The 15,010-nt window shown below is 37.7% G+C and overlaps 1 pseudogene; it reads right to left on the bottom strand.

The window, feature by feature from the left end:
- Window positions 1–1,029: 1,029 nt before the first annotated feature.
- LOC124521183 (Y-box-binding protein 1-like) lies at window positions 1,030–2,439 on the bottom strand (annotated as a pseudogene).
- Between the last annotated feature and the right edge of the window lie 12,571 nt (window positions 2,440–15,010).

Below are 15,010 nucleotides of genomic sequence, written 5' to 3'. Positions count from 1 at the left end.
ATATAACTTTTTCTTTCTTTCTCTTTTTTCTTTCTCTTTCTTTCTTTCTTTCTTTCTGTCTGTCTGTCTGTCTTTCAAGAACTTTATTAATAGGTGCTTGCTGTTGGTTGACTCTTGAAAAAAATCAAGTTGGAAACTTTTTTTTTAAAGATCTTATTTTGAAGTAATCTCTATGCCCAATGTGAGGCTCAAACTCATAACCCTGAGATCAAGAGTCACATGCTCTACCAACTGAGCCAGCCAGGAACCCCCAAGTTGTAAACTTTTATTACAAATTAAAAATGAAGGGTGTCTGGGTGGCTCAGTTGGTTGAGTGTCCAAGTCTTGATTTCGGCTCAGGTCATGATCCCAGGGTTGTGAGATCAAGCCCCACATCAGGCTCTGTGCTGAGCATGGATCCTGCTTAAGATTCTCTCTCTCTCTCTCTCTCTCTCTCTCTCTCTCTCTCCCTCTGCCCCCTCCCCTGCTTGTGTTCTCTCTATCTAAAATTAAAAAAAAAAATTAGGGGAATGTGGGTGGCTCAGTTGTTTAGGCGTCCGACTTTGGCTCAGGTCATAATCTCGTGGTTCATGAGTTTGAACCCCGCATCAGGCTCACTGCTGTCAGCCTGTCAGCACAGAGCCTGTTTCAGATCCTCTGTCCTCCTCTCTATGCCCCTCCCCTGCTTGCGCTCTCCCAAAACTAAATGTTAAGAAAAAAAAAATTTTAAATGAGGTTCCTAAGTTTCTTAAGGTGACCAGATATGGAACAATTTAAAAAACTTTAAAGATGTATTGAGAAAAACTAGGTTTTTTTTTTTTTAAACTACACTTGTCATTACCAAAAAGAGACATCTTTGGGTAAAAATAATAAAACCCCCATGCTGCATAGATAGTGCAGATAGTTCTATTTATGTAGTCAAGGGCAAAAAGCAAGCACTTAAGATCTTCAGCTCCAACCTTGCATTTACTTCTTATTGCTGGAATTTCATATTCATTTCTTCTTGTTAGGTGAGTAAACCAGATGATAGTATAGATGATAAGCAGGTACTTACTCAGCCCTGATCTGCTCAACTTTGGGAGTCGATGAATTCTCAGCTTCTGGATTGACTGCTATTGTCTCTTTGCCATGGTGTGGTTTAGAGTTTTCTGGGTGTCTGCCTATGTTGAGGTGGCTGCTGGCATAGGGTCTTATCTTGATTTTCATTATCTTCTTCAAAGCCATCCTCTCTAGGCTATCTTTGGGGAAGATAACTCCTGCGGAATCATGGTATATAACCCTGATACATATTCTGTCTTGCTGGTCTACCTTACTTTCCTGAACCTGGCTTGTCAGCTCCCTCTACCACTTCTCCCTGCACAGAAGGGTTGGAAGACAGTGGTTGATGCCCATAGGGTCCTCCCCCCACCCCCCGCAACTCTGGTTATTCTGGGACTTCTGCAGGTAATTGTGTGGAAGACTCCCTGGATGGATAGCATGGATAGTGGTTACCAACCAAAGCATATTTGCAGCCTTGAACTGGAGCTCTACCAGGGCCTGTGACATTTGCTGCCTCTGTACCCTTTCCTTGTCCTTCAACAATATCAAATTCCACAGTCTCTCCATCTCCTATACTGTGAAGGTACTTCCTGGCATTATTCTTGTTCATAGCAGTCTGGTGTACAAACACATCTTCCTTGGTGTCATTCCTTTTGATGAAACTATATCCACTTCTTTGTTTCTTTGTTTGTTTGTTTGTTTCTTTCTTTCTTTCTTTTGTTTTTATTTTTAATTTCAGTTAGTTAACATACAGTGCAATATTAGTTTCAGGGGTAGAATTTAGTGGATTCAGTAATTCTGTACATCACCCAGTGCTCATCATGACAAGCACACTTCTTAATCCCCATCACCTATTTCACTCACTCCCACCCCCACCTCCCCTCTGGTAGCTATCAGTTTGTTCTCTACAGTTAAGAGTCTATATCTTAGTTTACCTCTCTCACTCTCCCCCTGCCCCTTCTTTGCTCATTTGTTTTTTTCCTTAAATTCCACATATGAGTGAAATCATATGGTATTTATCTTTTTCTGACTTTTTGCTTAGCATAATACTCTCTAGCTCCAACTGTGTCATTGCAAATGGCAAAATGTCATTGTTTTTACAGCTAAATGGTATTCCATTGTATAAATGCATCACATCTTCTTTATCTGTTTCTTACATTGAACCATTTTACTGTTCCCCAAACCTTTGTTGCGATGACCTTGCCCCCACAGGCATGTACCACCCATGTGAGGTCACCTGGGCCCACTCCCTACACCCTGGCTGCTGCCAGTGGAGCCCAGCTTGGTGTCAGCAGTGCCGAGGGCAGGTGGCTGCTGGGTCCCAGCCTCACCACTCACAGTTGCAGTGATGGTGACTGGGGCAGCTGTGACCGCTGAGGTTCCCCCCAGCATGTGATGGTAACTAGGCCCACAGCAACTCATAGTTCTTCAGTTCTTTTTTTTTTTTTTTCATTTTATTTTACTGTTCCCTCCTCTCTCAAGCTTCAGGCACACTGGCCCAATGTTCATTTCTAGAATAGTTTCCATCTCAGATGATTGCATAGTCAGGTTCCATACCTCTTTTCTCCACACTAACCCCAGCCCTGTTGTCTTCTTTACTCAATTAACTCTTTCTCACTCTTTCTTACCAAGACGAATTGAAATATTACTTCTTTAGGAAATTTCTCTTGCTTCTCCAGGCTATGTTACCCCCATTGTACATTTCTATTTCCCTCTGCCTCACTTGCTCTTTTCTTTCATAACGTTTGTCACAACCGTAAATACTTGTTCAACGTCTACCTTCCCCGCTGGACTATAAGCTTTATAAAAGGAATAACTTTTGTTCACCACTATTTCTTGAGGCCCTAACACAGTGAAGGGAACACAGTGATGGAATGTCTTCTGACTGTGTATCGGTGGGCATGTGTCTCCAGTGGGCCATGATCAGGTATTCCATTGCCCTGGGAAACAGATCTTTCCCTAGTGCTTGGAAAATATTGTGTAAATAAATAGATTTTTCCCAACTTAACTTTTTCTGTGATTATTATTTTAAAACTTTGGCTTGAATCCTCAGAAATACCTGTGTAATCCCCCAAATTAACAAAGAACTACTAATGAAATGTTAATAGAAAATTTGAAAATAGTTAATCACACATAGTTTTAGAGTTAGCCTTCCCCTCATTTATGTGGGCCTGTGTTTATGCTATATTTTAAAAATATTAAATATGTATAATGTGTGAAATACATTTTCTGCTACTAAGAATATTCTTAGATTATGTAATACTCAGGAAACAACAGATGTTGGCAAGGATGTGGAGAAAGGGGAACACTTTTGCACTGCTGGTGGGAATGCAAACTGGTGCAGCTGCTCTGGAAAACAGTATGGAGGTTCCTCGAAAAATTAAAAATAGAGCTACCCTACAATCCAGTAGTTTCACTACTAGGTATTTATCCAAAGGATACAAAAATGATGATTCAAAGGGATACATGGACCCCAATGTTTATAGCAGCACTATCAACAAGAGCCGAATTATGGAAAAAGCCCAAATGTCCATTGACTGATGAATGGATAAAGAAGGTGTGGTGTGTATATAGAAAATGGAATATCACTTTGTGATCAAAAAGAATGAAATCTTACCATTTGAAATAATGTGGATAGGACTAGAGTGTATTATGCTAAGTGAAATGAGTCAGAGAAAGACAAATGTATGATTTCACTCATATGTGGGATTTAAGGAACACAACAGATGAACATAGAGGAAGAGAAAGAAAAAGAAGATAAAAACAGAGAAGGAAGCAAACCATAAGAAGCTCTTTTTTTTAATTTATTAATTTTAAAAAATTTATATCCAAGTTAGTTAGCATATAGTGCAATCATGATTTCAGTAGAATCCAATGATTCATCACCTGTATATAACACCCAGTGCTTACTCAGCAAGTGTCTTCCTTAATGCCCCTTGCCCAATTAGCCCATCCCCCCACCCAACACCCTTCCAGCAACTCTCAGTTTGTTCTCCATATTTATGAGTCTCTTCTGTTTTGTTCCCCTCCCTGTTTTTATATTATTTTTGTTTCCCTTCTCTTACGTTCATCTGTTTTGTATCTTAAATCCCACATATGAGTGAAATCATGTGATATTTATCTTTCTCTGACAGACTCATTTCACTTAGCATAGTACACTCTAGCTCCATCCACGTTCTTGCAAATGGCAAGTTACCATTCTTTTTGATTGCCGAGTAATATTCCATTGTGTGTGTGTGTGTGTGTGTGTGTGTGTGTGTGTGTATGGCATCTCTTGTTTCCCGAGTTATTCATTACATAATCTAAGAATATCTTAGTAGTAGAAAATGTGTTTCACACATTATACATATTTAATATTTTAAAAATATACCATAAACAGAGGCCCACATAAATGAGGGGAAGGCTTACTCTAAAGCTATGTGTGATTAGCATATATATATATATCCACCACACGTTCTTTATCCATTCATCAGTTGATGAACATAATGCTGACATAAACATGGGGATGCATGTATCCCTTTGAAACAGCACTCCTGTATGCTTTGAATAAATATCTAGTAGTGCAATTGCTGAGTCGTAGGGTAGTTCTATCTTTAATTTTTTGAGGAACCTCCATACTGCTTTCCAGAGTGGCTGCACCAGTTTGCATTCCCATCAGCAGTGCAAAAGTGTTCCCCTTTCTCCACATCCTCACCAACATCTGTTGTTGCCTGAGTTGTTAATGTAAGCCATTCTGACAGGTGTGAGGTGATCTCTCATTGTGGTTTTGATTTGTATTTCCCTGATGATGAGTGATGTTGAACATCTTTTCATGTGTCTGTTAGCCATCTGGAAGTCTTCTTTGGAAAAGTGTCTATTCATGTCTTTTGCCCATTTCTTCACTGGATTATTTGTGTTTTGGGTGTTGGGTTTGATAGGTTCTTCATAGATTTTGGATACTAACCCTTTATCTGATATGTCATTTGCAAATATCTTCTCCCATTCTGTCGGTTGGTTGCCTTTTAGTTTTGCTGATTGTTTCCTTCGCTGTGCAGAAGCTTTTTATTTTGATGAGGTCCCAGTAGTTCATTTTTGCTTTTGTTTCCCTTGCCTCTGGAGATGGGTTGAGTAAGAAGTTGCTGTGGCCAAGATCAAAGAGGTTTTTGCCTGCTTTCTCCTCAAGGATTTTGATGGCTTCCTGTCTTACATTGAGGTCTTTCATTCATTTTGAGTTTATTTTTGTGTATGGTGTAAGAAAGTGGTCCAGGTTCATTCTTCTGCATGTCGCTGTCCAGTTTCCCCAGCACCACTTGCTGAAGAGACTGTCTTTAACCATTGGATATTCTTTCTTGCTTTGTCAAAAATTAGTTGGCCATATGTTTGTGGGTCCATTTCTGGGTTCTCTATTCTGTTCCACTGACCCAAGTGTCTGCTCTTGTGCTAGTTCCATACTGTCTTGATGATTACAGCTTTGTAGTATAGCTTGAAGTCTGAGATTGTGATGCCTCCTGCTTTGGTTTTCTTTTTTTTTTTTTTTCAACGTTTATTTATTTTTGGGACAGAGAGAGACAGAGCATGAACGGGGGAGGGGCAGAGAGAGAGGGAGACACAGAATCGGAAGCAGGCTCCAGGCTCTGAGCCATCAGCCCAGAGCCTGACGCAGGGCTCGAACTCACGGACCGCGAGATCGTGACCTGGCTGAAGTCGGACGCTTAACCGACGGCGCCACCCAGGCGCCCCTGGTTTTCTTTTTCAAGATTACTTTGGTTATTCGGGGTCTTTTCTGGCTCCATACAAATTTTAGGATTATTTGTTCTAGCTCTGTGAAGAATACTGGCGTTACTTTGATAGGGATTTCATTGAATATGTAGATTGCTTTGGGTAGTATCAACATTTTAACAATATTTGTTCTTCCTATCCAGGAACATGGAATCTTTTTCCATTTTTTTGGTGTCTTCTTCAATTTCTTTCATAAGCTTTCTATAGTTTTCAGTGTATAGATTTTTCACCTCTTTGGTTAGATTTATTCCTAGGTATTTTATGGCTTTTGGTGTGACTGTAAATGGGATCGATTCCTTGATTTCTTTTTCTGTCGCTTTATTGTTGGTGTATAGGAATGCAACCGATTTCTGTGCATTGATTTTATATCCTGCAACATTGCTGAATTCATGAATCAATTATAGCAGTTTTTTGGTAGAACCTTTTGGGTTTTCCATATACAGTATCATGTCATCTGCGAAGAGTGAAAGTTTGACCTTCTCCTGGCCGATTTGGATGCCTGAGGAGAGGATATTTTTAAAGATTATTTATTTATTTTTGAGAGAGACATGAGGGGTGGGGACAAAGAGAGAGGAGAGAGAGAATCCCAAGCAGGTTCTGTGCTGTCAGTCCAGAGCCTGATGCAGGGCTTGATCTTATGAACTGTGAAATCATGACCTGAGCCAAAACCAAGAGTTGGATGCTTAACCAGCTGAGCCACTCAGGTGCCCCAGCACCTATCTACTTTTGTTTGATTCCCTACTTTATCATAGCTTCACAACAGCTCCCAAAGTTGTATATTAGTGCAACTCATGCCACAAAGGAAAAGGAGGATGTGATAGATACTAACAGGGAAACACATTTTATAATGTATTTTAGTAGCATTCTGAGGACTGGAATTAGAAACATATTTGAGGATAATTCTTTTTAAGTAAAAAAAACTTATGAGTTGAGTTCTCAGGTAACAAATATTTTTTAAACATTTTTTTATCCAGTGATTTGAAAGAAATGAAAGGGGTGGAAGTTAGAAACCAGAAATGTGATAGATGTATTTTGTCTAAGGTACAAGAAGTACTAGATATCAGAAGAAAAACACAAGCTGAAGAAAAGAATGCTTTTTAGTCTTAGAAACCAGAAGAATGATGTAACACGAGACTCTTAATGGTGATGACTAAGCCATGACTCTCAATGCATATGCCCAGAGAGCCCACTGACGGAAAGAACTAGTAATTATTAGTAATTTTGAAGTGACAGCATTGTTCTATATGCTTTATTTAGGATTGACTCATCTCATGCTTGTGAATGACCTCATATGTATGTTATTTTTCCCATTTTTCAAATATAATTTAACCTGGAGACTTTAATAACTTACTCAAGATCACTCAGTTGTTGGTACAGCCAGAATAGTCTAACTGTAGTTAAACATGATGTTATATTGCCAATCTCATATTTATTTTTAGAGTCTTGCCTAAAATAGCAGACTAAGACTTCACTTTGACTGAAAAATATTCGTGTTTTAGTTTGTCACATTCTAAGCAAATTCTTTTCAACAGATTTACTCGATCTCTGTTTTGCAGAATGGAAAAAGGATACTTTATATAGTTTTGGTTAAGAATCATCTACGTTAGGGGCACTTGGGTGGTTCAGTCAGTTGAGTGTCTGACTTCGGCTCAGGTCATGACCTCACAGTCCATGAGTTCGAGCCCCGCGTTGGGCTCTGTGTTGACAGCTCAGAGCCTGGAGCCTGCTTCAGATTCTGTGTCTCCCTCTCTCTCTGCCCATCCCCTGCTCATGCTCTGTCTCTCTCTGTCTCAAAAATAAGTAAAAACATTAAAAAAATTTTAAGAATCATCTACGTTATACTCATTTATTTTAAATTAATATAGTCTAGGAGTTAGCTTAATAAATTAGGTGAATAAATTAATATGTCAGTTTTCAAAATAAGAAAATGAATTCTGGCCTATTTTTCCCCCATTCATAAGTTATGGAGGAACATGTAAATATTTGCTCCTTAATGCCCTAACTTAAAAAAATTATGAGTACTTCTTCCCAGAGGGGACTGATTATTTCTCCTTATAGTATTGGTACCTGTTTCACTTTTTAAAATAATTCATATATCTCACCTCAGATATCATGACTTCCTTTTCCATTTCTCCACATATTATATGCTACATGCTGTTCTGAGACCCACTACTACTTAATTGGAACAAAACATTTCTAGATTTCATGGGGCATTGGTTTTAGTTACTTAAAGGAGAGAAAAACACAGTAGTCTGTTAAGGAGACTAAATGATGTACATTTTACATTTAAGACAAGTGATCATTTGTTTTTCCTGTCTAGGATCAGGAGCAAGATAAAGATGATTACTTTCAATCAACATAGTACTGAAAGTCCTACTCAGGGAAATTAGGGAAGAAAAATAAATAAAAGTCATCTAGATTGGAAAGGAAGAAGTAAAACTGTCACTATTTGCAGATGACATGATATATATGTATCTATATATCCCTAAAGATGCCACACACACACACACACACACAAAACCCTGTTAGAACTAATCAATGAATTCAGTAAAATTGTATGATACAAAACCAATATATAAAAATCTTGCATTTCTAAACACTAAGGACAAACTATCCGAAAGAGAGATTAATAAGAGTCCCATTCACAATAACATTAGAAAGAATAAAATGCCTAAGTGCAAATTGAACCAAGACCTGTATACTGAAAACTATGATATTGATGAAAGAAATTGAGGAAGAAACAAATAATTGGAAAGATACTCCATGCTCACAGATTGCAGGAATTAATTCTGTTAAAATGTCCACACTACCCAAAGGAATCTACAAATTCAATGCAATCTGTATTAAAATTGTAATGGCATTTTTCACAGAAATAGAACAAATAGTTCTAAAATTTGTATGGAACCACAAAAGACTTGAACAGTGGAAGTAATCTTGAAGCAAAGGAACAAATTTGGAAGCATCATGCTCCCTAACTTCAAAGTATATTACAGAGCTATAGTAATCAATACAGTATGGTATCAGCATAAAAACAGAGACATAGGTCAATGGAACAGAATAGAAACCCTAGAAATAAGCCCATGCATATATGATTAATTTATGATGAAGGAGCCAGAAATATATAATGGGGAAAGGACAGTCTATTTAATAAATGATGCTGGGAAAACTGGACAGCCACATGCAAATGAGTGAAACTTGGACCACTAGCTTAAACCACACAGAAAAACTAGCTCAAAATGGTTTAAAGACTTGAATATAAGACCTGATGAAACCATAAAACTCTTTTTTTTTTTTTTTCAACGTTTATTTATTTTTGGGACAGAGAGAGACAGAGCATGAACAGGGGAGGGGCAGAGAGAGAGGGAGACACAGAACCGGAAACAGGCTCCAGGCTCCGAGCCATGAGCCCAGAGCCTGACGCGGGGCTCGAACTCACGGACTGTGAGATCGTGACCTGGCTGAAGTTGGACGCTTAACCGACTGCGCCACCCAGGCGCCCCATGAAACCATAAAACTCTTAGAAGAAAACGTAGGTGGTAAGCTCCTTGACATTTGTCTTGGCGATGATATTCCGGATTTGACACTGAAAGCAAAGGCAACAAAAGCAAAAATATATGAGTGGTACCACATCAAACTAAAAAGCTTTTGCACAGCAAAGGGAACCACCAACAAAATGAAAAGGGAGTCTACTGTGAGAGAAAATATTTACAAATCATGTATTTGATGGGGCGCCAGGGTAGCTCAGTTGGTTAAATGTCCGACTTTGGCTCAGGTCATGATCTTGCAGTTTGTGAGTTCGAGCTCTGCATCAGGCTCTGTGCTGATGCCTCGGAGCTTGGAGCCTGCTTCGGATTATGTGTCTCCCTCTCTCTCTGCCCCTCCCCTGCTCATGCTCTTTCTCTCCCTGTCTCCAAAAAATAAATGTTAAAAAAAAATTAAAAATAAAAAATAAAAATAAATCATGTATTTGATAAGGGGCTAATATCCAAAGTATATGAAGAACTTATACAACTCAATAGTAAAAACAAAAAAAAAGCACATACAATCTGAATAAAAACTGGGCAGATGATCTGAATAGACATTTTGCCAAAGAAGACATGCAGATGACCAAGAGGTACACAAAAATATGTTCTACATTAATAATCATCAGGGGATTGTAAACCAAAACCACAATGAGATATCACCTTACACCTGTATATTATCTATTATCTATGTCTATTATCAAAAAGACTTCAAATAACAAGTGTTGGTGAGGATGTGGAGAAAAGGGAACCCTTGCACACTGTTGGCAGGAATGTAATTTGGTGTAGCCACTATGGAAAGAAGTATTAAAACATAAAAAATAGAACTACCATATGATCCAGTAATTCTACTTCTGTATATTTATCTGAAGGAAGTAAAAACACTAACTTAAAAAGATATGCACCCACATGTTCACAGCAGCATTATTTACAATAGTGAAGACATGGAAGCAGCCTAGGTGTCCATGAATGGATGAGTGGATAAGGAATTTGTGGTATATATACACATACACAATGGAATAATATTCAGCTCTAAGAAGATGAAATCTTGCCTTTTTTATGACTGTTTGGAAGTTTACTTTTTTATTATTTTTTTAAAATTTTCTTTCTATTTATTTTTAAAAAATTTAAATCCAAGTTAGTTAATATATAGTATAATAATGATTTCAGGAATAGAATCCAGTGATTCATCACTTAGTTATAACACCCAGTGCTCATCCCAACAAGTGCCCTCCTTATTGCCTCCTGCCTATTTAGACCCTCCCCCCACCTAACACCCTTCCAGCAATCCTCAGTTTGTTCCCTGTATTTAAGAGTCTCTTATGATTTGTCTCCCTCTCTGTTTTTATCTTAATTTTCTTTCCCTTACCTTATGTTTATCCGTTTGTATCTTAAATTCCACATATGAGCTAAAACATGTGATATTTGTCTTTCTTTGACTGATTAATTTCACTTAGCATAATATACTCTAGTTCTATCCATGTTGTTGCAAAGTTAGCATTCTTTTTGATCACCGAGTAATATTATATTGTGTATATACACATTGTATATATATACACACTACACCTTCTTTATCCATTCATCAGTCAGTGGACATTTGGGCTCTTTCCATACTTTGGCTGTTGTTCATAAGGCTGCTATAAACATTGGGGTGCATGTGTCCCTTCAAAACAGCACTCCTGTATGTTTTGGAAAAATACCTAGTAGTGCAATTGCTGGGTCATAGGGTAGTTCTATTTTTAATTTTTTGAGGATATTCCATACTATTTTCTAGAGTGGCTGCACCAGTTTGCATTCCCACCAGAGTGCAAAAGAGAGCCTCTTTCTCCACATCCTTGCCAACATCTGTTGTTGCCTGAGTTGTTAATGTTAAGCCATTCTGACAGGTGTGAGGTAGTATCTTATTGTGGTTTTGATTTGTATTTCCCTGAAGATGAGTGATGTTGAGCATTTTTTCATGTGTTGGTTGGCCATCTTGATGTCTTCTTTGGAGAAGTGTCTATTCATGTCTTTTGCCCATTTCTTCATTGGATTATTTGTTTTTTGGGTGTTGAGTCTGAGAAGTTGTTTATAGATTTTGGATACTAACCCTTTATCTGATATGTTGTTTGCAAATATCTTCTCCTATTCTGTCAGTTGTCTTTTCATTTTGCTGATTGTTTCCTTTGCTGTGCAGAGGCTTTTTATCTTGATGAGGTCTCAATAGTTCATTTTTGCTTCTGTTTCTCTTGCCTCCTGAGAAATGTCAAGTAAGAAGTTGCTGCAACCAGGGTCAGAGAGGTTTTTTGCCTACTTTCTCCTCTAGTATTTTGATGGCTTCCTGTCTTACATTTAGGTCTTTCATCCATTTTGAATTTATTTTTGTGTATGTGTAAGATAGTGGTCCAGGTTCATTCTTCTGCATGTCACTGTCCCGTTCTCCCAACAATATTGCTGAAGAGACTGTCTTTTTTCATTGAATATTATTCCCTGCTTTGCCAAAGATTAGTTGGCTATATGTTTGTGGGTCCATTTCTGGCTTCTCTATTCTGTTCCATTGATCTGAGTGTCTGTTTTTGTGCCAGTACCATATTGTCTTGATGATTATAGCTTTGTAATATATCTTGAAGTCCAGGATTGTGACGCCTCCAGCTTTGATTTTCTTTTTCAGGATTGCTTTGGCTATTTGGGGTCTTTTTTGGTTCCATACAAATTTTAGGATTGTTTGTTCTTGCTCTGTGAAGAATGCTGATATTATTTTTGATAGGGATTGTATTGAATATGTAGATTGCTTTGGGTAGTATCGACTTTTTAACAGTATTTTTTCTTCCAATCCATGAGCATGGAATATTTTCCCATTTCTTTGTGTCTTGTTCAATTTCTTTCATAAGCTTTCTATAGTATTCAGTGCATAGATTTTTCACCTCTTTGGTTAGGTTTATTCCTAGGTGTTTTATGGTGTTTAATGCAATTGCCTATCGGATTGATTCCTTGATTTCTCTTTCTGTTCCTTCATTATTGGTGTATAGGAATGCAACTGATTTTTGTGCATTGATTTTATATCCTTTGACTTTGCTGAATTCATGGATCAGTTCTATCGGGTTTTTTGGTGGAATCTTTTGGGTTTTCCATGTAGAGTATCATGTCATCTGTGAAAAATGGAAGTTTGACTTTCTCCTAGCTGATTTGGATGGTTTTTATTTCTTTGTCTTGTCTGGTTGTTGATGCTAGGACTTCCAACACTATGTTGAATGACAGTGGTGACAGTGGCTATCCCTGTCATGTTCCTGACCTTAAGGGGAAAGCTCTCAGTTTTCCCCATTGAAGGTGACATTAGCTGTGGGTCTTTAGTATATGGCTTTTATGATATTGAGGTATGATCCTTCTATCCCTACTTTCTTGGGGGGTTTTATCAAGAGAGGATGCTGTATATTATCAAATGCTTTCTCTGTATCTATTGAGAGGATCATATGGTTCTTATCCTTTCTTTTCTTAATATGAGATATCACATTGATTGATTTGCAGATGTTGAACCAGCCCTGCATCCCAGGAATAAATCCCACTTGATTGTGGTGAGTAATTCTTTTAATGCACTTTGGATCTGGTTTGCTAGTATCTTGTTGAGAATTTTTGCATTCATGTTCATCAGGGAAATTGTCCTGTAGTTCTCTTCTTTAGTGAGGTCTTTGTTAGTTTAGGAATCAAGGTAATGCTGGCTTCATAGAATGAGTTTGGAAGTTTTCCTTACATTTCTTTTTTGTGGAGCATATTCAAAAGAATAGGTGTTAACTCTTCTTTAAATGTTTGATAGAATTTCCCTGGAAAGCCATCTGGCCCTTCACTCTTGTTTGTTGGGAGATTTTTGATTACTAATTCAACTTCTTTACTGGTTATGGGTCTGTTCAGATTTTCTATTTCTTCCTGTTTGTGTTTTGGTAGTTTATATGTATCTAGGAATTTCTCCATTTCTTCAAGATTGCCCAATTTGCTGGTGTATAATTTATAATAATATTCTCTTATTATTGTTTGTATTTCTGTGGTGTTGGTTGTGATCTCTCCTCTCTCATTTGTGATTTTATTTATTTGGATCCTTTCCCTTTTCTTTCTGATCAGTCTGGCCAGAGGGTTATCAATTTTGTAAATTTTTTTTTTAAATTTTTTTAACGTTTTTTTTTTATTTATTTTTGAGACAGGGAGAGACAGAGCATGAACGGGGGAGGGTCAGAGAGAGAGGGAGACACAGAATCCGAAACAGGCTCCAGGCTCTGAGCTGTCAGCACAGAGCCCGACACAGGGCTCAAACTCACGGACAGTGAGATTGTGGCCTGAGCCGAAGTCGGACGCTTAACCGACTGAGCCACCCAGGTGCCCCTCAAATTTGTTAATTTTTTCAAAGGACTAGCTCCTGGTTTCATTGATCTGTTCTACTGTTTTTTTTTTTTTTAATTTTATTTTGATAGCATTGATTTCTGCTCTAATCTTTATTATTTTCCTCCTTCTGCTATTTTGGGGTTTTATTTGCTGTTTTTATTCCAGCTCTTTCAGGTGTAAGGTGTAGGTTGTATATTCAAGACCTTTATTCCTTCCTTTAGGAAGGCCTAGATTGCTATATACTTCCCTCTTATGACTGCCTTTGCTGCATCCCAGAGATTTTGGGCTGTTATCATTTTCATTGGCTTCCATGTACTTTTTAATGTCCTCCTTAATTTCTTGGTTAAACCATTCATTCTTTAGTAGGATGTTCTTTAATCTCCAAATATTCATGGCTTTTCCAAATATTTTCTTGTGGTTGATTTTGAGTTTCACAGCATTGTTGTTTGAAAATATGCAAGGTATGATCTTGATCTTTTTGTACTTGTTGAGGGCTGATTTGTATCCCATTATGGGTCTATTCTGGAGAATGTTCCATGTACACTTGAGAAAATGTGTATTCTGCTGTTTCAGGATGAAATGTTCTGATTATATCTGGTAAGTCCATCTGGTCCAGTATGTGATTCAAAGCCATTGTTTCCTTGTTGATTTTGTGTTTAGATAATCTGTCTATTGCTGTAAGTGAGGTGTTGAAGTCTCCTACTATTACCGTATTATTATCAATGAATTTCTTTATGTTTGTGATTAATTGATTTATATATTTGGGCATTTCACATTGGAGGCATAAATATTTGCAGTTGTTAGATCTTCTTGGTGGATAGACCCCTTAATTATGGTATAATTCCTTTCTTCATTTCCCTTCATTTTAAAATCTAGTTTTTCTGATATAAGTATGGCTACTCTAGCTTTCTTTTGATGACCATCAGCATGATAGATGGTTCTCCATCACCTTACTTTCAATCTGCAGGTGTCTTTAGGTATAAAATGGGTCTCTTGTAAGCAGCATATAGATGGGTCTTGTTTTCTTTTCTATTCTCATACCCTATGTCTTTTGATCGGAGTGTTTAGTCCATTGACTTTTAAAGTGAGTACTGAAAAATATGAATTTAGGACCAGTGTGTTGTCTGTAGAGTTGTTGTTTCTGGTGATGTTTTCTGGTCCTTTCTAGTCTTTGTTGCTTTTGGTCTTTTTTTTGTTTTGTTTTGTCTTTTCTCCATTCAAAGAGTCCCACTTAACGCTTCTTGCAGGGCTGGTTTAGTGGACACGAACATCTTTAGTTTTTGTTTGTCTGGGAAACTCTTTATCTCTCCTTCTATTTTGAATGGCAGTCTTGCTGGATAAAAAGAATTCTTGCCTTCATATTT

This window comes from Lynx rufus, unplaced genomic scaffold, assembly GCF_022079265.1.
Source record: "Lynx rufus isolate CCGP_SWC_20201006 ecotype Redwood Valley unplaced genomic scaffold, mLynRuf1.p SCAF_3, whole genome shotgun sequence".
NCBI lineage: Eukaryota > Metazoa > Chordata > Mammalia > Carnivora > Felidae > Lynx > Lynx rufus.
The sequence above is the reverse complement of the archived record's forward strand: the minus strand, read 5'-3'. Positions and strand labels throughout refer to the sequence as shown.